This window comes from Diceros bicornis, chromosome 23 (assembly GCF_020826845.1).
Source record: "Diceros bicornis minor isolate mBicDic1 chromosome 23, mDicBic1.mat.cur, whole genome shotgun sequence".
Taxonomy (NCBI): domain Eukaryota; kingdom Metazoa; phylum Chordata; class Mammalia; order Perissodactyla; family Rhinocerotidae; genus Diceros; species Diceros bicornis.
Genome location: NC_080762.1, coordinates 35,647,229 through 35,673,739, shown reverse-complemented (window position 1 = coordinate 35,673,739; position 26,511 = coordinate 35,647,229). Strand labels below are relative to the sequence as shown.

General features: G+C 37.8%; 1 long non-coding RNA gene across 2 annotated transcripts in view; it reads left to right on the top strand.

Moving 5' to 3' along the window:
- Nucleotides 1-5,379: 5,379 nt before the first annotated feature.
- LOC131420512 (uncharacterized) overlaps nucleotides 5,380-26,511 on the top strand; it is an 81,460-nt gene continuing 60,328 nt past the window's right edge. Inside the window, exons 1-2 of one of the 2 annotated variants that reach the window (XR_009223551.1) lie at nucleotides 5,484-5,537; nucleotides 7,666-7,735. This is a non-coding gene — a long non-coding RNA (uncharacterized LOC131420512). Of the gene's footprint in view, nucleotides 5,538-7,665; nucleotides 7,736-26,511 lie in introns of both variants that reach the window. The other variant, XR_009223550.1, reaches the window with a different exon arrangement.

Genomic DNA, 26,511 nt, shown 5'->3' with positions numbered 1-26,511 from the left:
TTCCTGTCTTGTTAATTATAGCCATTCTGACGGGCGTGAGGTGATATCTCATTGTAGTTTTGATTTGCATTTCCCTGATAGTTAATGATTTTGAACAACTTTTCATGTGTCTGTTGGCTATCTGTATATCTTCTTTGGAGAAATGTCTGTTCAGGTCTTTAGCCTATTTTTTAATTGGGTTGGTAGTTTTTTTGTTGTTGAGATGCATGAGTTCTTTATATATTTTGGAGATTAAGCCCTTATCAGATGTATGGTTTGCAAATATCTTCTCCCAATTGTTAGGTTGTCTTTTCGTTTTGTTGATGGTTTCCTTTGCTGTGCAGAAGCTTTTTAGTTTGATGTAGTCCCATTTGTTTATTTTTTCTGTTGTTTCTCTTGCCCGGTCAGACATGGTGCTTGAAAATATGTTGCTAAGACCGATGTCGAAGAGCGTACGGCCTATGTTTTCTTCTAGAAGTTTCATAGTTTCAGGTCTTACATTCAAGTCCTTAATCCATTTGGAGTTAATTTTTGTGTATGGTGTAAGGTAAGGGTCTACTTTCATTTTTTTGCATGTGGCTATCCAGTTTTCCCAACACCATTTGTTGAAGAGACTTTCTTTTCTCCATTGTATGTTCTTGGCACCTTTGTCAAAGATTAGCTGTCCATAGATGTGTGGGTTTATTTCTGGGCTTTCGATTCTATTCCATTGATCTGTGTGTCTGTTTTTGTGCCAGTACCATGCTGTTTTGGTTACTATAGCTTTGTAGAATATTTTGAAATCAGGGAGTGTGATACCTCCAGCTTTGTTCTTTTTTCTCAGGATTCCTTTACCTATTCAGGGTCTTTTGTTGTTCCATATAAATTTTAGGATTCTTTGTTCTATTTCTGTGAAAAATGTTGTTGGAACTTTGATAGGGACTGCATTGAATCTATAGATGGCTTTAGGAAGTATGGACATCTTAACTATGTTAATTCTTCCAATCCAAGTGCACGGAATATCTTTCCATTTCTTTGTGTCTTCTTCAATTTCTTTCAGCAATGTTTTATAGTTTTCCATGTACAGCTCTTTCACCTCTTTGGTTAAGTTTATTCCTAGGTATTTTATTCTTTTTGTTGCAATTGTAAATGGGATGGTATTCTTAATTTCTCTTTCTGCTACTTCGTTGTTAGTGTACAGAAATGCAACTTATTATTGTATGTTGATTTTGTCTCCTGCAACTTTACCATATTTGTTTATTAATTCTAAAAGTTTTCGGGTGGATTCTTTAGACTTTTCTATATATAAAATCATGTCATTTACAAATAGTGACAGTTTCACTTCTTCCTTTCCAATTTGGATCCCTTTTATTTCTTTCTCTTGCCTGATTGCTCTGGCTAGGACTTCCAGTACTATGTTAAATAGGAGTGGTGAGAGTGGGCATCCTTGTCTGGTTCCTGTTCTTAGAGGGATAGCTTTCAGTTTTTCACCATTGAGGATGATATTAGCTGTGGGTTTGTCATATATGGTCTTTATTATGTTGAGGTACTTTCCTTCTATACCCATTTTATTCAGAGTTTTTATCATAAATGGATGCTGTATCTTGTCAAATGCTTTCTCTGCATCTATTGAGATGATCATGTGATTTTTATTCTTCATTTTATTAATGTGGTGTATCACGTTGATTGATTTCTGAATGTTAAGCCATCCCTGCATACCTGGAATAAATCCCACTTGATCATGGTGTATAATCTTTTTAACATATTGTTGTATACGATTTGCTAGTATTTTGTTGAGGATTTTTGCATCGATGTTCATCCGTGATATTGGCCTGTAATTTTCTTTTTTTGTGTTGTCCTTGTCTGGTTTTGGTATCAGGGTAATGTTGGCTTCATAGAATGAGTTAGGGAGCTTCCCCCCCTCCTCAATTTTTTGGAAGAGTTTGAGAAGGATAGGTATTAAGTCTTCTTTGAATGTTTGGTAGAATTCACCAGGGAAGCCGTCTGGTCCTGGACTTTTATTTTTTGGGGAGGCTTTTGATTACTGTTTCGATCTCCTTACTGGTGATTGGTCTATTCAAATTCTCTACTTCTTCTTGATCCAGTTTTGGAAGGTTGTATGATTCTAAGAATTTATCCATTTCTTCCAGATTGTCGAATTGGTTGGCAGATAGCTTTTCATAGTATTTTCTTATAATCTTTTGTATTTCTGAGGTGTCTGTTGTAATTTCTCCTCTTTCATTTCTGATTTTACTTATTTGTGCCTTCTCTCTTTTTTTCTTGGTGAGTCTAGCTAAAGGTTTGTCAATTTTGTTGATCTTTTCAAAGAACCAGCTCTTGGTTTTATTAATTTTTTCTATTGTTTATTTGGACTCTAGTTCATTTATTTCTGCTCTGATTTTTATTATTTCCCGTCTTCTACTGATTTTGGGCTTGGTTTGTTCTTTTTTTTCCAGTTCCTTTAGGTGCATTGTTAGATTGTTTATTTGAGATTTTTCTTGTTAGTTGAGATAGGCTTGTCTTGCTATAAACTTCCCTCTTAGAACCGCTTTTGCTGTATCCCATAAATTCTGGCATGTTGTATTTTCATTATCATTTGTCTCCAGGTATTTTTTGATTTCTTCTTTGATTTCTTCGTTGACCCAGTCGTTGTTCAGTGGCATTTTGTTTAATCTCCACGTATTTGTGGCTTTTCTGATTTTCTTCCTATAGTTGTTTTCTAGTTTCATACCATTCTGGTCAGAAAAGATGCTTGATATTATTTCAATCTTCTTCAACTTATGGAGACTTGTTTTGTGGCCTAATATGTGATCAATCCTGGAGAATGTTCCACGTGCATTTGAAAAGAACGTGTATTCTTCGGTTTTTGGATGGAATGCTCTGTATATATCTACTAGGTGTCTGTTCTAGTGTATCATTTAAGGCCAATGTTTCCTTATTGATCTTCTGTTTGGATGATCTATCTGTTGGTGTAAGTGGAGTGTTAAAGTCCCCTACTATTATTGTGTTACTGTCTATTTCTGTTTTTGTGTCTGTTAATAATTGCTTTATATATTTAGATGCACCTACATTGGGTGCATAGTTATTTACAAGTGTTATATCCTCTTGTTGGATTGTTCCCTTGATCGTTATGTAATGCCCTTCTTTGTCTCTTTTTACAGTTTTTGTTTTAAAGTCTATTTTGTCTGATATGAGTACTGCTACCCCAGCTTTCTTTTCATTGCCATTTGCATGGAGTATCTTTTTCCATCCCTTCACTTTCAGTTTGTGAGTGTCTTTAGGTCTGAAGTGTCTCTCTTATATGCAGCATATATATGGGTCTTGTTGTTTTAGCCAATCAACCACCCTATGCCTTTTAATTGGAGCATTTAGTCCATTGATGTTTAAAGTAGCTATTGATAATTATGTACTTACTGCCATTTTTTAACTTTTTTTTCCTCAGTGTTTTAGTAGTCCTTCTCTGTTCCTTTCTTCTTCTATACAGAATTGATGGTCTCTTTAGTTTGACCTCTGTCTGAAAGCTCTACTCTTTACCTCCCCTCTTCCCTCCTTTTATGTTTTTGATATCATATCTAACCTCTTTTTTGTGCATTTATATCCATTACCCTCTTATCATGGAAATAGATAATTTTTCCTATTTGTAGTCTTCTCTTTTCCCCTTAAATCAGTCCCTTTAACATTTCTTGTAGCACTGGTTTCTTGGTGACAAACTCCTTTAATTTTTGCTTGTCTGGGAAATTTTTGATCTCTCCTTCCATTTTGAATGGTAACTTTGCTGTGTAGAGTATTCTTGGCTGTAAGTTTTTTCCTTTTAGCACTTTAAATGTATCATGCCATTCCCTTCTAGCCTGTAAGGTTTCTGCTGAGAAGTCATCTGATAGCCTTATGGGGTTTCCTTTGTATGTAACTTGACATTCTCTTGCGGCTTTTAGGATTCTCTCTTTATCTTTAGTTCTGGACATTTTGATTATGATGTGTCTTGGTGTGGGCTTCTTTGGGTTTATCTTGTTTGGGGCTCTCTGTGCTTCCTGTACCTGGATGTCTCTTTCCTTCCTTAGGTTAGGGAAGTTTTCATCTATTATTTCTTGAAATAGATTCTCTGCCCCTTTGTCTCGCTCTTCTCCTTCCGGGACACCGATAACACCAATGTTAGTGCTCTTGATGTTGTCCCAGAGGTCCCTTAGACTGTCCTCACTCTTTTTAATTCTTTTCTCTTTTACCTGTTCAGCTTGGGTAATTTCTTCTAGTCTTTCATCCAACTCACATATCCATTCTTCTCTATCCTCTACTCTGCTTTTGAGTCCCTCTAGTGAATTTTTCATTTCCAGTATTGTATTCTTGATTTCTGATTGGTTCTTTTTTATATCTTCCATTCTTTGTTGACATTCTCACTGAGTTCATCTATTCTTCTCCCCAGATCAGTAAGTATCCTTAACACTCTTTGTGTGAACTCTCTGTCAGGTAGGTTGCTCATTTCTGTTTCACTTAGTTCCTTTTCTGGTGTTTTGTCCTGTTCCCTTACTTGGAATGTATTCCTCTGCCTTCTCATTTTGCCTCTTTCCCTGTGCTTGTGTCTGTGTATTAGGTAGGTCAGCTACGTCTCCTGCTCTTGGATAGGTGACCTCATGTAAGTGATGGCTTAGGAGTCCTGCAGTGTGCTTCCCTCAGTTCTCAATTTTCCAGGGGTGACCCCTATGTGGGCTATTTGTGGCCTTCTGTTGTGGTCTGTTTGCTCTCCCTGTATGCGCCTAGGGAGGCTGAGTTATGCTCCTGGCCAGCTGTTGTAATGCTCAGCTGCTTGTAGTTGTTGTGTGCCCTTCAGTCTCTTTATCAGGTGTGGGGAGCCCCAGCACAGTTGGCTGCAAGTTCTAATACCACATTTGTGTTGCAGTATTTCTTTTAAGTGAGTAGGCCCCCTGCATGGCAGGTTGTTAGGCTCAGGGCCTTACAATTGTTATACGCCTCCAGCCTTTAGATCTCTTGTCAGCTCTCTGAGGATTGCAGCTGAGTGGGGCTGGCCTCAGGCATGGGAGCACCCAATTGTTTCAGGCTTTGGAAGGTGGGGCAAACCCCCTATGTGGGTCTTTGAGAAGCACAAGTCTTCTGCAGCTGACAAGCCCTGCCGCCCACAGGTCCACATGCACAGTCAACACAGTCCTGCCCCGTGTGTGCGTCCCGACCTCCCAAAGCGGACCCAGTCTCTCCACAGTGGGAGCCCCACACACTCCACCACCGCCCCACACTCTCCACCCGCTCCTTGTGCACGCCCTGCCCCACTGAAGTCAGCTCAGTTGCCAGGCTGCAGAGAATCCAGTCACCAATCTATGCAGGCTCACAAGTTGCCTGAGGGCTTGTTGTTGGGTGGGGCCAGTCTCTAGGGTGGGCGGCCCGCCCTGGCTGAGCTGGATTAAATCGGTGCTCTAGTGAGTGGGGCAGACCCTGGGCTAGCAGGCCCCAGGGAGAACTCCAATGGCATCTGTGTCAGCATGCCCACACCAGGCCACAACAATGGCTGCCGCCAATGTCCCAGTCCCTGGAGAGGTCTCACTTCTCACCAAGATGCACACAGGGCCTATTAGGTGAGTGTCTTTTCACCAAAGTACTGTGCACTTTTCTTTCTGGTGATTTTAGGTTGCTTTCTGAAACGGGTGAGTTTGCGTGTGGGCCCTTTAAAAGCCGGTTTTAATTTCTTTGTGAACCAGCTTTTCTGGGGGTGCTCCCTAATGTTTTACTGCAGGCAAAGTCAAACATTATGCCACTCGTCTCGATTGTGCTGGGTCCACAAAATGCCCACAGTGGGGACGCTCCAGGCTCAGGGCCCCGTGCCTCCAGGGAGGGCTGCGGACCTGTGCGCTGCTCCCAGGCGGCCGTGAAGCTGGCGGCTCATGAAGGCAGCGTTTTTCCTCTCTAGAAGGGAGTTTCTGCCTCTTCTACCTCAGTTAGGAATGTCCTCTGTTGCAGGAGTTCCTCTTATCCAGTTTTCAGTTCTGTCTCAGGGGTAATTTTTCCATGTGTAGTTGTAAATTGGCTGTGTCCGCGGGAGGAGGTGAGTTCAGAGTCTGCCTACGCCACCATCTTGACCCAGAGTATCAGTCCATTTATTTTTAGCTAAAAGTTATGATCAGAAGACTCTTGAGTGTTCCTGCCACAGAATGTATTAACTCACTGTGAATTGCTTGGTGGATTTTTAAAAAATCAAGCTTTGCCTCACCTTAGCAAAAACAAAACGAAATAAAAGCAAAAAGATGCAAGTACCGTTATTTGTTTTAGCCCTCCTCCTTCTGTAATCCTATAGTAATAGTTCTCATTGGGGGACAATATCACACCCTAAAGAGAATTTTGGAAATCTCTAAAGGCGTATTAGGTTTTTTTTTTTTTTGGTGAGGAAGATTGGCCCTGAGTTAACATCTGTGCCCATCTTCCTCTATTTTGTATATGGGATGCCACCACAGCATGGGTTGATGAGTGGTATGTAGGTCTGTGCCAGGGACCCGAACCTGCAAACCCCAGGCCACCAAAGTGGAGCGCCCAAGCTTAACCGCTATGCCACTGGGCTGGCCTTCATATTAGATTTTTATAAAAATTGGATGAAGTGGTGCTGGGACCACCACTGACGTCCATGGAGCCAAGGAATGCTCGAGATTTGCAACTTGAAGAAAGGTCCAGCACGTTGAAAAATTGGTCCATGCTTGAAGGACTTTGAGTATCCTCTTGGATATTCACGTAGATGAAAACCCTATTTATTATTATCTGCAATTAAAATCTATTTTTATGTAATTTCTATTCTATTTCATGTAATTATAAAAGATTTTTCACAGTTTAATATACCCTGAATTTTCCAAAAATCAATCATGTAAATTAAGAGAAAATTGTTATTTCGAACTTTCCCAATTGTTGGTCACTGATGGCAGCTCTCTTTGGTGTTTGCTGCATCAATACAGCAATCTTATGTCAGTTTGCATCAGTAACTGATGCGTTTACAAATTTACAAGATTCTCTGCACAGCTCTCAGCACTCGACTTCTTTGTGTCTTCATTATGTAGCAGTGCTCAGGTATTTACATTTCAAAATGCGTGCTATTTTATTATGAAGAACTTTCTTTTTATTTCTCTTTTATTTATGTTTGGGACATTGTACTGATTTCTTAAAATTATGTGCTTAGTGTGGTTACAATATCTACAAATTTTATTTCAGTATAGTAGATGGGTTACAAAATATTTGTTATAAAAAAGAGGCACTAAGTTTGATAAGGTTGAGAACAATTGCCTTATGGCATCCAGGCATGAATGCATTAGTTGGAAAATTTTCAACGATAAATCTAGAGATTATTTTAATAGGACAATTATTTCCAATGAGGAAAACAGTATCTTGGGGATTTTTAAATATGCGGTGATAAGCCCTTCGTGCCTACCTTCTTATGTGTATGGATGAAGAGTGTTCAAAACAATTTGTCATATGCACAGAAATACAAAAGATGAAACCTAAAGAGATTATACATTAGTCTCTTAAGAGTAAAACTGACGGAGAGAAGCAGTATACCTTTCACGGAGGCAGATATTTTCAAAGCAATGTGTGACAGGTACAGGAACAAATCCCGTTAATAAGTAAGAGGATTTGTGCTTGGCTCTGTCACATGCCACTTTGAAAACCTACCCTCAAACCGTCTATAAATTTTCATGCCCATCTTTTTCTCTTTGCTTTTTCCAGAGCGTCTGATTTTTTTGTTCATCATTTTCCCTTGCTTTATTTCATGGCATCCTTTCATAATTTCTCAGAGGTTGGTATGTATCCTATGATTTTGTGGCTACTTTATTATTAACAAAATAATATTTGTTGTATTTATTTCATTTTCACTGTTCCTTTTACTGCTTTGTTATAGGACATTTTTATATCACATTTGACTCCTAAATATGAAAAAAATCTGCCCCATAGAAATTAAGGAGAGAAGCAGCATTTATCACTTTGGTTAATTTTTCATTTTAATATATAGTCATATTTTTTAAGGAAAAAGAATATTAAAATATTTAATGCTATAATATGTGAATGATACATTATCTGGAAAGAAAAAGAGTCTTCATTTTTTCTAGTTATAAACGTTTTAAAAATCGATTATTAAGCCTGGAGGTATTTAACTTTTTGCAAAGTAGACTCAAAATAAACTTCAATCCTTATAACTCATGGGCTGCCTCTGCGTCTGGACCTTGACTTGGTGCCTCATCACATGTGAGTATGCTGAAGGTAGAGGGACACAGGTATTTGGTAGATCATCTTTGGTCTATAACTTGGTGCTGGGTGACGCTACACTCTTTTTCACTCTGCCAAAGATTATTTACTTTCTGGCATTGTGCATTTTGATAACTTGCTGTTGAAATAAAATAATTCAATGGCACTTTTGTTCTATAAAATATTTGGCTCTAAATATGAATCTGGAATTTTTGCTAGTGGAAGTCAGTTACTTCAAATTTCACTAATATTGTGAGACCATAAGTTTCTGAAGAAAAGAGTTGTCCATGAAAAGTGTGTTAAAATGGGCAGTTCCAAACAAAAATCATTGCTCTGTGGAATTTCTGTTTTTCTCCCTCAAGAATATTAACGCTACCTAGAACCTATTGAATTGGAATTGTTTTCTAGAGGACTAGCACTATACATCTGACACCATTTTCTTTGCTCATCTTTAAGTACAGACCTAGGCTGTCCATCCATAGCATCCAACAGCTGGATGAAAAGTAGAAAACTAAGCTGATCTGCCAGATGGTTTGTCTACATTAAATCCAACATCTGGATACTTTTTAAACATTTAGTGATTGGCTGAGTTTTTCACATTACATCTGCATATTTGGGGCACTTCATTGCTGTGTGTGTGTGTAGAGAAAAGATGCTACCACTCAGATAAAACAAGTCGGAGGTTAGAGCAATGGGCTTTGAATATCTCTGCATTTCTCTGAACATCCAAATCTGGACTCAAGGATCAACTAGCTCCAGTTAAAATTACAGAAAATTTCTGAAAGTCAATGACAATTTGGTGCAATTCTCATTAATCCATGAACAGAGAAGGAAATGGGAAAGGAAGGAGCATTTGTGGAGCAAATCTAGTATGAGATACACTATATCAGGGGATTTCATATGTATCATTTTATTTAATTCTTACCATTACTTCTGGGATAGAGGGCATAGAAACAGAATTTGCTTTACCTCTGAAAAGTTGGGTTTGAATCCTGCCTCTGACATATAGTAGCTAGCTATGTATCTTTAGACATGTTATTTGAATAATTTCTGAGCCTCAGTTTCCTTACACATAACATGGGAATACTATTTACCTCATATACTTGTTATGAAAATTGTATGAGATAATATATGCTAAGTATTGGTTAAGTAGATAATACTTGGCATGCGGTTAATGCTCAATAAATGTTGTTTTCCATTTTATAGATGAAGAAACAGAGACTTAAAGAGTTAACAGTGGTCATAGAACTAGAGTGTCCCCGAAGGAAGGATTAAATCCATGTCTGTCTCCAAGTCTTAAATGGTGTTCCCTTCATCATTCTAATTTTACTTAGAAAGAATAATTTCCACAGTCCTGTTGCTTTCATAAGATTTGTTTAAAAATAGCATTTTCTAAGTTACAGTAATTTTACATATCATTATTTCTCATCTTGGAGTGTTTTCAAAATGAAATAGATGAGTGTATAGCAATGGTAATATTGATGGTATGCTGTGGTTCCTATGAAACCTGAAAGTACAGTATCATACCCATCAATACATTCCCATTGTTTTTGCTAGGTTTTATTAGCAACAATATCAGTTGTGGAAGGTGGCAGAGTCTAACCCTCACTCTGTTGCTACATGTCTGTGTGACTGTGAACTATATGCTTTAACTGTACAAATATTTGCTATGAACCTGATTTGTGCAACCAGATTCAGATGAACCAAATGCAGACCCTCCCCTTAAGGAGAATATCAGCCAAGTCCTTAAATACACAATGAAGTCTAATAGGTTAAAGTACACAAATGTTGTGCTTTGGGAACACGAGTGAATGCAAAATTCCAGCTAAGGGAGTTCTAGAAGAAAGTACCATCAGAGGATGGGTGGGATTTGGTGAACAGAGATGAGCAGAATCACCAGAGGTGGGAAAGCGCTGGATGTCTTTGGGAAGCAGCTCTACACCTTGGTCAGCACTTTGGGCACATTTATATGACACTGAAATTACAAGTCATAGAAAGCCATGCTAAGGAGTGTGACTTTTAGGCTATGTCAATGAGGTAATTTTGAGATATTTGACTATGATATAAAATGATGGGCAAGGAGAAATTTGTCTGGCAGGAATTAGGGGAAGATGGATTGGCATGGGGAAACTTAGACTCAAGGAAGCTGATACAGAAACTAAAATATGTAATATTTCATGAGTTCCAGACATCCTCTCTATGTCTAAGTTTACTTATCAATAAGATCAATGGGCTGGACTTGATTTATTTTGTAGGCCTATTCCAGCTTTTATTTTCTGAGTCAGTATTTCCTAAATTGTGTTCTCTTGGATGCTATTTCTGCTAGATAACAATGTGTGCTGTGTCAATCAAAAGAAGAGTTCTGTGATCAAACAAATTTAGGAAGCACTGAGTAAAATAGTAAATAGTTTGGTTTTGGGAGGACTTCTCAGAACCTTATTCTGTTAATGTTCATTAATGTTCATTATTAATTTCCAAGGTAGAAAGTATGTGTGTATTTCTTTCCAAGATTATGTGACCATGAAACCTTTCTAGTTTACGTCATTTGACGTGAGAGTTTTATGAAACATATTTAATTTTAATGCCTGTTCCACCAATCATATTAGATTCTCTACTGAAATTTTAACAGGTCTTGGTTCTCTTTTTAAATGATCCATGCAATGTAACTTTAGAAACTCAGGTGGTACATGCAAGAATTTCAATAGGATATTTCCCCTGATACTTTAGGAACCATGTAGGAGAGACAAACATGTAAGGCATGCATTCAGCTCACCCTACCTACTTATGATCTTTGAAGGTAGAATAGCTGTTTTCTCAACTATCCAAGAAGTTTGGTGCTTCTTGTAGTGGACTATAGTGGCGCCTAAACTCTTGAGTAAAAATATTCCTCTTCTATCTGGAAAGATAACTCTCTTTGACTTATCAGGCACTTTTTGGAGGGGGAAACACATAGGATAGTGAGAAAGGAAGGGCGACTTGACTAGACAGTAGACTAGCACCGTCAATCCCTGGCTATCAGTGAAGTGGTAGATATCATGACCAGAAGGCCCATACATCTATCAAAGCAAGGTTGAAATGAACTCCTCAGAAGAAGAGAGTTTTAAGGAGAGTCTTAAGCAAGATATGACACTTGTCAGAGGAAAATAAAAAAATTGTTCCAGATGGTTGGGATTGTGAGAAGGAGGTGAAGAGGTCAGAGCAGGCAATGACTGGAGAGGAAAAGAAGAGGAGTGGTGAAAATCCTTGGGGGCTTGGACAGGTAGCTTAAACTTCCTCTGAATGATAATGAGATTCCAGTGAAAAAACTCAATAAAAAAGAAATTCTAAGTACTTTACCATGCAAAACCAATCTTTTAGAGATATCATTCAGAACAGACTAGAAGAAGTTGTCAGGGTAGGAGAACTTCTTGATGAAATGGCATCATATTTAGAGGAGAGGAGATCCAAGTGTGATGTATGCTGTAGTTGGTTGCTTTTCCCCTTTGCCATAGCCTGTTTACACATTCTTGCTCAGTGTACTAACAGTTCCCTCTACTGTCTACTAGCAAGATGGTGATAGTGCAGTCAACACTGCCTGATTTAGTGTTAGCTGTTGTAACCATCTCAGAGAAATACTGAAATGAAGCATATGCTTTCTTCATTAACTACTCTCCAGACTTGGAAGCATGACAAGTTTTCAGTTTATTGGTTTTTAAAAAATCAAAATATATCTTTTCAGAAATTGAAAGTATTTGATTCTACCTAAACCTGATCTTCCTCAAACCTGCTAAAAACAAAACAAAACAAAAGGGCTAGTCTATTTCTGTTCCCACAAAATTTTTGAAAGTGAAAAAACAGAGATGCATGGTTCAGCTGTAGCGTCAACAGGCTTTCTATGCACTGTAGTACTACAGTCACTTGTGTATCCTGGGCCCAAGGTGTTCTGGCCATGTGACCTTGGCCAAATTATTTATTTTTGCTCTTCCTTAATTTATGCATCTTTAAAAGTAATATTTGCACTATTGCAATCTTAAGAGCTGTTCTTAGGATTGAAAAATACAGTATACGTAAAGACCTTGGTATAGTTCTGAAACCATGGTAAGATTCAAATTCTGCTATTTTAGCTCTTGGATTTCTTTCATTCATTTATTTAACCAAAATGTATTTATTGATCACTTTCTAAGTGCTGGGGATACAACAGCGTACAAAACAGGAAAAGTTCCTGCCCTTATGGAAATTATATTCCAGTTGGCAAGATGGATAATAAATAAGCAAGGATCATATAGCATATCAGCTATTGATAAACGCTTGGGCATTAGGAGTCAAATCACTGGTTTTTTAATCATTAGTGGTTTTCCTGGATAGTCTAGAGTAGTGATTGATTTATCTACAGGGCTATGGATGCATTTCTTTACGGAATGAATATGAAGGCAGATGCCTTAAAGTTGGGGCATAGTAATATGATCATACTATTTATGGTTCAAACCAGGACTCTTTTCAGAGTGAAAGGGAAGCTGTGGGTATCATATAGGGACAATAGATACAAATTGAGACTGTCTCAGGCAAACTAGGGAGATATAATTACCCCAGTAATCAGGGGCTTGAGAAGCATTTCAGGCAGGTGTGCTGCTATCAGTATAGTGTGGTGTAGGCAGCATTAGGTGAAAATAATATAGTCCAAGTAGTAAACCTCTGGATAGGCTAAGATTGATGGTGGCCTGAGGCTAAGCAGAATTCATAGATAAAGTAGCTCAGAGTCAACTGAGAAGTCCTCGTCCTGATAGAAGTAAGCTACCAAGCATGGCCATTTCTATCCTGGGCTGTCCAGCTGCAAGGCAGGCAGGGTCCAACCTTATATGAGTCCTCTTGGGCTCGACAGCCTGGGTCCTCTTGGTCAGGTAGCTGTCCTTCAGGGAGAAGGAGGCACGTGTTGTCCTACAGGAGCCCACAGTGAGCCGATGCTGAGTGATGGGAAGAATAATCTTGAGGCTACTTGAGGTATAGTGAATGGCAGGGAGTGGTTCAGGCTCCTAGAGGTCTGGGTGAGATCTAGTCCTTGGAGCTCTTGGGTCACCCTTGTGGAGGTCCTGTTCTTCCAAGGGCCTCGTCTCCCTTCTCCTGATCTTCCCACTGCCTTGTTCAACTCCTCCTCTGCATCAGATTAGGGAAAGGTTTCTGATAACTGAGTCCTCTGCATAGGGATAAAGAAGAAAACCTCTGTTTGAATCTCACAGGAAAAGAAAGTTGAAAGTTTCAGAAAGTGTGAATGAAGTCGTGACTGATGCCTTGCTCCTTTTCTCTTTACCTTACTTAAGTCAGGTGCTTGTCAATTATTGCTAAAAGTAATCATAACTCCAGTGTGTATAGTATTTTAAAGTGTTAAAATGCTTTACATTTTGAAATCTGCTTTCAGAGATAACAATGGCATTGCCCAATATGTTGTTAAGCTTTGTCATCATATTTTCCTGTTTTTACTGGTAACCCTATTTTGTAGGCATCGGATAGTACAAGACATATAGGAAAGTTAAGAGGAGAGTCCCGTCTAAAGTTCTGCTCCCTGGAGGGTTTCTCTGTGCTCAGTTAAACACACAGCACTCTGGTGCTTAAATACACTTTAAAAGACTGAGCTTGCTTAATGACTTTCAAAGTATTGTCTAAGCTTGGACTTATCTTTTGAAGTCTATTGTTTATTCAGCAAAAGAATTAATTCATTCCTTCTTTCTTCATCCTCCATTTATCCATCCACCCAACACATATAGACTGAATGCCTTTTGAGGAATGGCACAGGCTTACATGCTATTCTAGATGTAATAGAAGTATAAGAAATGGTCCCTAACAAAAACCTGTCATTCAAAAAACTTCCACACAGAAGATGCTCTGGACAGTTATACATTATTTTGTTCCTACATAATAATCACTACAACAACGGTAGTAATATTTACATTGTTCCAAAAAGTTTACCTCTATCATCTTATTTCGTGTTTACGGTATATCCACGAGTCCCTGCAGTGTATCTGTGTTCGCCCCACAACAGAGATGAGGGAGGTTAAGTAACTTTTCTGAATTTAGACTTGGCCCTGCTCAGAGCTTACTCTCTTAACTATCCGCAATTGCTCACAGGTGCACAATGAAATAATTTAGAATACCATGGAGAAGTGTGTGGATTCTGAGTCATGCTGATTTCACGTTAATATCTGGTCCTGTAACTGACCAGCAGCGTGGTTTGGACATGCTAGTACCACTCAGCTTCTGTGTCTTTAATCACAAACTAGAGACAATAGTGGTTGCTTTGAGTTATCACAAGGACAAATTCATCTGTCTTTTTCTTAATTAATTCATCTGGGTTTTTTTGACCACCTACTATGTTCCAGGCACTGTTCTGGGTGTTGAGGAAAACACAGGTGAGCAAGAGAGGCGTGGTGCTGTTCCTCAGGAAACTCGTAGCCAGGCAACAGAGAGCAACAAAGAAAAAATGTAAGCAAGTGGAAAAAATTGCAAATTACAGCATGTGCTATACAAAGAATGGAATAAGAAGATGAAGAATGGAAGGGTCACCTTGCTAGATTATCAATTCCATGCATATAGTGGTTGCATCTGTCCCATTCATCACTGTATTCCCAATGCCTGGAATATTATGGGCATTCAGTAAATATTAATTGAATGAATGTATAAATGAAAGAAAAAAGAGTAGAAATGTCTTCTGGGGCAACTTCTTTAAAGAAGTGAATATAAGTTAAGATCTAAAATTAGAAAAATTGACCATGTCAAGCACAGGAGGAAGGCACTTTATAGGTAAAGAAAATAGCATAAGCAAAAGTCCAGAAGTGGGCAAGGAAGTTTGTCTCTCTCTACCTTGGCACCGGATGGAGAGAAAAATATCCTGTGAGAATATGAAACCCTTGATTTGGGGTCCCAGACCAGAACATCAGGCAGGGAAATTTGCTCTGGATGCACATTCCCCCAACTCAGACCCCATAGAATAGGCCCAGATAAAGCCCTAATGAAGACGAGGTTACTCTTTAAAATTACACAATATGATGTGCTGTACTCTGAGCAGGAATTCACAGACATAATAAGCAGAAGGATGAGAGTCAGAACAAATTCAAACAATAGAATAGTCTGATGAGTACAGTAATAAGCACATTTAAAATAATGATATAGAACAAGACTCAATAAAGCTATATACAAATATGATGTATTTTAATATAGGTTTGAATATCTTTCACATCATTTTTGTTAATTACTATTAAATATATATTAATATCACCATATATGCAGCTGTTTATCAACAGAACAGTTAGTACATAAAACTCTGACCTTATGTATTAGACTTGACAGCAGTTGCCCATTTACACGTATTTGTTGCATAATTGCTTTCCCTGAAATTTCCAATTTTATATTGCTTTATTTAATGTGCATTTCAGTTCTTCACCATGTCACAGCCTACACACAATGGTTTATATTTAGTATTCTCTAAAAATACAAAAGAAAAACTAAAAGCAGAGGCCTATGATTGATTGTGCATTTAAATAAATGCACTACAGATTGAGACAAATGCACCGAGCGTGTGTGTTTCAATCACTGTATCGTAACACAATTGAATAAACACACATGTACAATACAATGTTTAATTGAGTGCAGCAAGTACATTTATTTTAGTGATTGCACCATTGCATATGCAAGCGAATGCCCCGAGTTCACTTTGGTGGAGCTGAAGTTCTGTACACATATACAAGTTTTAAGTCTTTCACTGACTTCGGTAGATTACCAATATCCACATATTTTCAAATGATTGAAATGAAGTGTGTTTTATTTCACAAAATTTACTAGTAATAGATTTAAATAAATTTGAAAAGAAATCTGGTTATTAGATCCCTAAGGAAAAAAAAACTTAAAAACTCTAAATGTTTCTCTCTCTTAAAATGTCACTCTGGTCTCAGTGAAGATGAAACAGGACATTTGCTCCACGCCCGAGTGGGTTTTTTATGATGATCTCCTCTGGAAATTGCGGTTCCAACTCTTTAGGCATCAAGCATTGGACTCATTTTGCTTTTGGTTTGTTTGTACAGCCTCGGTCAAATTCAGTATCACCTTGTGCATGCATGCACAACTGAGGGCCAAATCTGGGCTATTAGGTCTAAAGACCCAAATGGAGCTTGCTAGATTCCTTCATGCCTCCTTCATGCTCTATTTACATAGATGCTCTTTTTCAGAAATGCTGCCATACACAGATTTCTATGTCATTTCCATTAGTAACGTCTTGAAAGGAAGAAAAAAGACAACAAAAGCTAAATAGTAGTGTTTGCTTTACTGTGTCAGCTTTCTAACATCTGTTTCATTTTCCAGGTGTGATGGACAGGTGGTAATGAATGTTCAATACCAGGTCCCCAAAAGGAAGTTGCTTGAGTAACAAGTTTTATAGTTTGATTTTTTTTTCCTTGAATGTATTGGCTTTTATTTTACTTGTCTTTCATTAATAAGTACTTTTTTTTTATTCATGCTGTTAGCTCTTTTCACATTGAGGGTTTACTAGTTGGAGAAATCTTCCAATAGATATTTCTGACAATAGAAATCTTGCAATGTTAGTCTAGGGTAGTGTTCCAAGAGTGAGTTCTGCAAATTGAATTCCAAGTAATGTTACTTGGGAAAAAAATACTTTGCCAAAAGTGTCTGGAAAAATTATACATGTTACAATATTAGCTAACTTTGATTAAATGCTTACTCTGTGCTTTGCCTGCATTAATTGAAGTACTGCTTTTTTCTCTACTTTACAGATGAGGAAACAGAGTTTAAAATGTAAAATAACTTCATCAGGTGTTTCCTACCTACGGATGCACAAAATTCATTAACTGAGAAGTCTTGTCTTGAATTAACCTGGTTAACTTTATCTAGCCCACTTTTTACCAAACATTATATGATGGAACATTTTGCATGTAAGATCTTTTAACATCCCACAGGACACACTTTAGGACATTCTAGACTAGGGAAATGAAAATAAATGAGATTTACCGCCTTCGTAAGTGTTGACAAATAATGCCTGGCTGTGGCCAAACATAGAACAATATGATTTTTTGAATAAACTGGCTGATCAGTTTAGTTAAATGGTGGATCATTTTGAAGAAAAATCAACCAAATTGGTAGCTTGATGATGCTATTTTTAAAATGGTTATTCGCATCTTTTCCTTAACACAGAAAGTCATTGCTGGATTATTCCAACAGAACCTATTGAAAAGTGAACAATTAAGTCAACCAAGCAGTCATGGTGCCTTGTGACTGATTTTTCTTTCCACTAAATTGACCGAATGGAATAGTTGGTTTACCATCAAAATGTTCTAATGGCACTTCTCTTGCCAGTACTTCTTATATTTTTGTAGGTTTGAGTTAGAAGGAAGTTTGTGTTTGTTTACTGTACACATAAAATTTTGTCGAAAGTAGATATAGCCCAAAGAACAGACCGTTTAACCACTGGATAAGGTGTCATGGCAAAAAGAGAAATCACTGTCCCTTGTTTTTAAATAAGTAGGGAGAAAAAAATTTACACTGCTTTTATTCTTACCTTCTCTGAAGCAGTATCTTCTCTTCCTTGTTCATACAAGAGAGAAAATATACGATAATAAAACATACATAGTTTTTTACCCATTTTATATTAATTATATAAAAGCAATATAGAAGAGCATAGTCCCTTAATGAACAACACTTAAAGATATAAAAATATGTACATATTTTTCCTTGGTTCTGACAGAAAGCATTTCTGAGATCAGCCAAGAAATAAGAGTAAATAGTGTCACAAACTTTGAGGGAGAACTAAATTAGGCCTCAGCTTGATTGTCCTGAGGTGTTTTTATTGCCATTTTATCCATCCTCTACTTAGCTTTTGCTTAAGATGTTGGTGAGATGATGAAAGCTGAAAAGTAAATAAGTCCTTCAATAAACGCAAACAAATGATTGCTTTCCTCGCAAAGAATTACGGAAAATCAGCCTTTCCTCTGAAGCTAATCCCTCGACAACTAAGACTGCGAATTCCCCCCCTCAACGTGCACACAGATGGGTTGCCACTGAGGATGACAGATGAGTTGTGTTTGGCGGGATTAATGCGCATTATCATGTTAATGGATGCTTAGGTGAGGTCTGAGCAAGTCACAGGCCTGGGCAGAATTACTGGGGTTTACAGAACTCCGTGTGCTCATGCTCCACTTCTCTTTCTTCTTCTTACTAATAATTAACTTGTAATGTTTAACATTTTTAGCCCACCAAATGATCCACAAACTACTGCCTTCCTAAGTACTCGGAGCGTTTATAGATCGGGCATCGTGTGCTCTGTCCTTTGACATGCAAAATGCAGGCAGTCCTGGCTGATTTGTCCTTCCATTGCCTTTGTGCATTCAGCTCCCTCATAATCCAGACTCTACTTTGTTGCAATCGCTTTTGAAATCTGACATATTGATCAAGAGTTTAGCCTTAGTAACTACTGCACATATATCAACTGTTGTTGAGCGTGTCAGGTCACATTTGATGGCAAGATGATCCTGTACCCAACTAGAAGAGCTCCTGCAGCTCCCACGGGTTGATGCTGTTAACCTCATCTGGCCAGAAAGGTATGTCGTTGCATCACTGCTAACGCAACAGAATTTCACAGCATCAGTTCAGGATCTCTGTGTAAGTGAGAGGCAATGGAGATATCACCAAAGAGAGAAAAATAAAAGCCTTGTCAATATTCTATAATGGCTTGCATTTTTAAATTAAGGCAAAAATCAATAAGTATTAATGTCAGACTTTTACATCCTTTTGGAATTGTCTAAAAATGGCTGGATGTTTTCCTGTTTAGTTTAACTCAGCAAATTCCTTTTCAATGAATAATTGAATCGATATGACCAAATTAATGTAAGCAAAACTTTACAGGTCTCTGCTTTAAAAAATAGTACTGTAGAAAATAATTTCTGTATTATGAAGATGAGCCTCATAATCTAAAGTAATATTTATTTAACAGCCTTGGGGCTGGCCCAGTGGCGTAGTGGTTATGTTTATGCTCTCCACCTCAGAGGCCAGGGGTTCGTAGGTTCAGATCCCGGGCGTGGACCTCTGCACTGCTTATCAAGCCATGCTGTGTCAGGCGTCCCACATATAAAGCAGAGGAAGATGGGCATGGATATTAGCTCAGGGCCAATCTTCCTCAGCAAAAAGAGGAGGATTGGCAACAGATGTTAGCTCAGTGCTCGTCTCCCTCACCAAAAAAAAACAAACCAAAAAAAAATAGTCTGGGAGTTCCTTGAAATTCACTTTAAATCTTTTTTAAAGAGAGAATTTTCACATTACTCTTAAGTGAGAAGGATGCGATTAAGGGGAAAATATTTTACAAGTTATTGATTTCACATATTAATCAAAACAATGGTCACCAAGAGAGTGATACCTATAAATAGATGGACCACATGTCCCTGTTTGCTAGGAATAATCTAGGTTTACTCCTGTTGTAGAGAGTGGTTGTCAACAGTGCCCCCTTTTATTCCCAAAGGTTCCTATTTGTCTGATAAGCCCATAAGCCAAAGTAATGGATTTCTAAATGAGGCTGTCCCCTGTTCAGAGTATGCCAGAGAGAGAGGGATCTTACTTGGCAGTGTCTCCACTGTCAGAAAGCATATCAGAGCCACTGGGTCTGCAGAGGGGGACACTGAGGAACAGGATTTCCTTCTGAGGAGAAGTTAGGGCTAGAACTCAAATATCCAGAGAACTCTTTTGTGTCTTTTACAGTACACTTTTTAAACTTTTCTTTCCAAAAATAATTAAGAATGTTAGGTACCCGTGCATGATTTCTTCTTTCGATCCAATAATTTTTTTTTATCTCCAATAGCTTGTTCTAAATAAAATCAAAATTTCAGATTAATTCAGTGCAAAATCCTTAGTTATCTGAATTGATGGAATTTTGACCATATAGATTAGTCACATTAACTAATCAATTAATTCTCATATCAACTTTATGGTTAGGTATTAACATGGCCATTTTGTGCATGAGAAAACTGACATCAGAGAGGTCAAGTAGCTTAAGAGGACACACAGCTAAGAAGTGAGGGATATGCTAAATATGCAAATATTACTGATTCAGAAAGGCTCAATCTTAACCTTTATGATGGATTAATTTATGTAAACACAACCTATATATAAACTTCCTTAAAGTCTAAAACATGTTGCTCATTTTGATACTATTCTAGAAATATGTTTGGTGTCAAAATACGTTCACATTGACAGAAAGTTACCAAACTGTTCCATCATTAACTTTCATTCCTTTTATTTTTTACTATTTTCATTTCATTGTCTGATTTTATGTTTCCTCATCCATTCTTATGTATGGCTGAATTTAAATAGTTAACAGAACAATAAGTAATGTTCATGCAGAGTGACCAATTAGCACACTTTACAAACACCTCAGCAATTCAGACACAAGAAAGCCAGACGGAGAAGGATTCTTTGTTAGAAAATAAAAACAATTTAATGGATCAACATGTAATTCTTAACGTTGTGTGATGAATAACAGTTAGGCAATGTGTTTTTGAGAACCAACTTTAGGTGGTACATCAAAAGTAATCTTTGGTAATTACCTCACTGCTTGAAGTTACTCTGCAAAAAGCAAAAGCTACTGAAAATATATGAACAGAATAAAATCATTCCTCTTAATTAATTAAGGCATTAATTAATGGTCATTAACTTCTTACCATAGTTTCTCCATTTAAAACCTTGATATTAATAATAGCTTCTGTCCCACACCATAAGGTTGTCATGAGGATAAATGTGATATTATAGGCAAAGGAGCATTTTAATTCAAGGTAATCCTTAAGGACTCAAGGAGGGGCCTCACTGTTTCATGAATTTTTACCAAAATTCCGTGGAAAAGAATTTCCCTGGTCTATTTGTACCTCTTCAGTACTATTCCAAGTACATGTAGGGTCAAAACATGGTTTTAATATTGGTATTTTTTAACGTTCTTTATTTTTAATAAATGCTAATTCTTGAGACTCTTTCATACCTCAAGAATATATACATAATTTTTATGACCTAAGGGTGGAATGCTTTGTGATCATAGAGTGTAAATTTCATAGAAATTAAAAAGTAAAAGAATATCTTTCTCATTTCGATATCTGTACTTTCAGAAAAGTTCCTCAAATCAGGTAAATAGCCTGTGTGGCAGCTTTCCTAAAAGGAAACATACCTGTGTTGTTAAAAAATGTTTTGTTTTCCAAAAGATTAATTAATCCGAAATAATTCAAGTTTACCAAGTTACACAATATTCCTTGCTGAGCTGAGCTGTTCACTCTTGGCACACGTGGAAAGTCTCAAGAAATGAAAAGAGAGGAGCAGGAAGTCTGCAATTTTTTTAAAAAGCTGAGTCCATGTTTGTGCACAAATGTTATCGCTGCTGCTCTCAGACCCGGTGAGAGTGTGCTGTTTCCTGTAGGTCTTCCTCAGGTGAGCTAAAGCAGAAGGCGGCTGAGGACAGACTGCTCCAAGGACCCTGCTCTCTGCCACAGCCACCCTTGAGGCAAGGCAGTGAGCCCTCTGCCCCAAAGGACCCTCCAGATTAGGTGGGGGAAGGTCTTTGGGAATAAATCTTGACCAGCTAGGATCCTCCGTCCGCATATATAATCCACTTTCACCATCCAAAGCCTGTCGATGCCTATTGCCAAGGAATTAGAAGCAAAAGGCTTACTCTGCAAAACTTCTATGCAGGAAAATGTGTGAAATGAAAATTATTTGAAGTGATGCACCCATTATGCATTCTGGAGTCAGACATTATGCAAAAACGATCCTCCTCCTGCATACCCTGCCCCTCAGATGGGGTCTGAAAGTAGCCTTTATGATAAGAGCTTCCCTCCAACCCATTTACCTAATACGTTGCTCATAGTAAATATTTACTATAACTATGTGGCTGGCATTGCAGGGGTTAACTCACTTCCTCTTAGCCTTTCCTAGAGCTTTCCTTTTTGGAGTGGTGGGGTTATTTGTGTGATTTGAAGAATATCTACCTCTGCCCTGGAGATACAGAAGCTGTGACACTGGGCTCTGATCCACGCACAAAAAGGGCTCAGTAGAGATGCCCAGGAGGGATCTACATTAGGTGACGCCCTTGGAGAGCAGATTTGTAGTTTAAAGGAAAGTTATTTCTGCCAAATCATTTCAAATGTGTTGCTTGGTTAAATTCTCTTCCCTTTCCTTCTTTTCAAATGGATGTAATGGTGTCATTTTATCTCCACCCAGGAACTTGTGTCAACAGCTCCCTCCACGGACCATTCACTAGAGTTGCAATGTCACCATGTCAGAATCCTGTGTGTGGTTTTTTTTTTTTTTTTTTTAAATCTAGAGAGGAATGTATTTTACTTCTGTGAACTTGCCTTTCCCTTTAATGTCTGTTCTTAGCTGAGCTCTCCACTGGTCATCCTGAGCCCGTACTGTCTCAGTCCCATGTGCTTGGGGAGGTCTGGGCCTCCCTCCACTCCTCTTGTGCAGGCTGGGGCTCTCTATTACTACTTCAGTACTCTGTTTAAAAATATTTCTCAGCTTCTACGTCCCTTAGGGTAGAACATTAAACTTTCGTTTTCTCTAAAATTTGTTATAATGCGGAAGAATCATGTTAGTGTGTGTTTGTGTGTATGTGTGTGTTCGTGTGTATCTTTAGTTTTTGTTTGTTTGTTTTTTAAACATTTGGGACCAGAGCTGAATATTTCCTGTCAAAAACCTGTTGCTCCTAAAGACATAAACGCTTTAAGCCCGACCGTGATTGTAAGATTATCCGATGACAATGTATGGACAGGCCTCCTGCACTGAGCCTTTAGCAGAACGATTTCAAGATTGTTTTCATTTGTTACCTGTTGAAAAAAGCCACGGGGAAATGTCAAAGTTGTCCTCAATGACATGTTATACTACTTTTAAGCAAAGGGTAATTTTTAATTTTTTATTATTGGTACAATTGCCTGTGTGTGTTTTTCTTTATTCTGTCTTTACATCATGTAGCTTTATTTGTTTCTCCTGTACAGTGGCCCTTGGATTGCCAAATCTTTTCTTGCTTTGTGATTTGGAAGGAATGGATTGCTAAACTGTTAGGATTCTCTTATCAGATTTTCCTTAACCTTTGGGATCTTCCCTCATTTCCTTTGTCCCACTACGTGACTCAGAATGGGAGTGTCTCTAAGGGAGGGGAGAGGGAAAAGGGGAGACTGAGCAGAAGAAAAATCTGATTTCAGAAAAGATGCTATTTCTTAAGGGGTCAGACCTGAGGGGAAGTATTGAAAGTCTAGCAAACTTAAGAATCTTCCCCTCCCTTCCCCCAGCTCAAACCCCTAACACAGAGGAGATTCAATATTGACTGTCATGTTATCCACTGGAGAATTTTACTAATAAAATTATATCCCTGCTTTACTCAGGGTAAGTTTACATGTTGCCACAATGACGTATTTTATTCTGATTTTAATATTAAACTGTCTCAGCAATTCATTTCAAATTGAGTCATCACAACTGAAAACTAACAAAGTTTTCATGGAAGATTGTGAAATTTTTATACAAAATGGATTTCTCCCATGACAGATTGTTATTAGCTTGGAATGCCCAGTGACAAATCAGGTAGGGTAATACTAGGACACGATTTAACAGCATTTATGGTTATCATGTGTACTGCTTTATTATTGTCCTTTTATTGTATTCATAAAGTAGATATAATATAGAAGAGATGTGTGGTTTATCAAGTGATGACCAGGGACATATTGCATCTTGTTTAGAGGGCGTCAGTCCTCTTGCCTTATTGGGAATACAGATTTAACAAGACACTTGCCGTCATTTCCTTAACAGGGATAATAAACAGAACAATTCTGCATAAAAGCTCATATCAGCTTCTTTCATGCCTTTTCTTTTCAGAAGGCTGCCTAAGGGTTTAAGCAATTTACTAGTCTGACCCGCATCCTTTCTCTGCAGTCTGCGGTTCTTTTGTTTAACATTAGTATGTGGGCAAACAGCATTCTGAGCTGTGCAGAGCTTATCAGCCCGCGTTTAGTCGACCGGAACCCCATTCTATGTATCTAAGCGGGGCCCCATTTAATACTTCACAGTGGGAGCATCTGCAGTTTCCAAAAATGACTTGTTTATCAGATAAACTCTGTCCTTACGCTGACAGATGTGGTGGATGGTGGAGCTTCAGTATCACACTTCTTTAATATAAGGCTTGTACAAAATATGGTATGCTGAGAGATGAGGAGACCCACAGACCAGAGTCCTGACAGGATTGTTTATGTAGCCACTCTCCAGCTGCACTCAGAATTTGCTTGCTGAGGATGGGAGAATGAAGGCAGCTCTCAGTTTCTCTTCTGGAATTGAATAAGTAACTAATTCCTGTGTTACCTGAAGTGTTAAGCAGAGGAAAGACATTTTCACTGTTAACATAACGTTTTATGATTTCATTGGTAAACACTGTAAGGTGCCTTAGTGCCATGGTCTGATAAAAGCCAGGAGCCTGAGGGGCTGACTGAGGTATTGATTATCATGTACCCTATGGTACCAGAGTGTCGGGAAATAGAGGAAGTGGGCTTAGGAGACTTATCTGCCATTAACCCAAGATAATGCTAATACAGTCTGTTAACTCAAAATGATCTTTTCTTTAAAATTTTAATTAGAATTTCATAAAGTTATTTTAAACATATGGAGGAATTATAAAACCCTGCTTCTAAAACATGTAACTCCAACTTTGAGGTTTTATTACATGGGCATACAGTATTATGCAATTATTGTGAAAGCATTGCCAGTCTTTGTGTATGTATGTACACATATGCAGATATGTATATATATGCAAATATTTAGTTTATTAGCAAAAAGTTATGGTATATGCCTTTTAATAACTAGAGCATTTCCTAATATTGTATACTAGCTCAAGACAATGAATTAAAGGATTTTTTTTTTAAATGTGCACTCTTGGGGTTTGTTCCCAAGAGAAGTCCAGTTAGGATAGAATGATCTGGACCTTACCCTAACATCTTAGAAATTCTAAGGTAGCATCCAAAGTGATGATAAGTAGCACAGGTGTGGACAACCTAGTGCCTTCCCACCAGGACTACTGTCACAGAACAAGCGCTGATTTTTAACTGATTAGGTTTGATCCTTAACGCAATTCACATTGCTTGTGGTACTCGTATTATTTAGCACATATGTTACGTTTTTGCTCCTGCCTATAATTACTCTTCATATTAAAGCATTTTCTCTCTAATTATTTCACTAGTAGTAGCCCCCTTCACCTCTCAGCTCTGTGCTAATTAAATACCTTTAAACATGTCTTTGTTATTAATTGTAAAGTGTTGCCATGACCATGTGATAAGATAATTATTTGGAAAACCAATTTTAAATTAATAATGTAAACTTCAGTATTTTCATATAGGAATAAAGGCAATATAATATAGCAAGACAATAAATACCATGAGATGCATCTTTGAAGCCAATGTGGTCAAATCATAGGCAAAGTACAATGTTATTCCTAATAAAAGTATAATTAATATACAAATCAGTACAATTCTAGGAAATATGATGATGTATTTTTGCCTTTCCTCCTTATTTGCCTATAAGATTTGATGCCTTTTTAATGTATAGTTAAATAAGTCCATGCACTGTCTTTATACAGGCAGGCTTATCAAAGAAGCAGCCATTAAGAAATATATTCAATATCAGATTAGAAGACATTTGTATGCCTTCTCCTACTCTCACTAATGTGTGGTAGCCAACTGTTCATGCAGAAATTGTAACTGTTAATGAGGGTTAAAAGGAAATTTTAAATTAAGTATCATCTTTTGAATAAGGTACCTCAACTGTTATATTCTGTCTAATATTTATTTTCTATCTTGCCTCTTGCTTTTAACACAACCCACCACTAAAAAAAAAAATAATAATAATTACAATATTTTCCAAACAAAACACAGCACATCCTTTCCTGGCCCTGTGCATTTCCTGGGTCTAACATTTCTGATTGCACACTGTTTTTCCTAACACGAAATCCCGTGTGTCATATGCCTTGCATGGCTGCAGACTTGGGCCTTTTCACCTGCTGTTTTGGTTGGCTTTAGATGCAAAGAGAAGAATATGAAAAAAAGACAGGGGGAGGGAGGGAAGTTTGGAAGACTGAAGCTAAAAAAAAATAGCAAATGTTTTTAGCGCCTTCATCTAGACATGTGTCCCCTCACTCTGTGACATGGCTGCTCCAATGTTGCCATGGTGAGGATTTCTAATCATCCCTACACATGACAGGCTCCTATTTGTCTGCACTCCCTTGGGTGTAAATTTCTAGGCTTAAAAAAAAATCCATGTGAGCGTATCATCCGCCGTGCAGATGTTTCA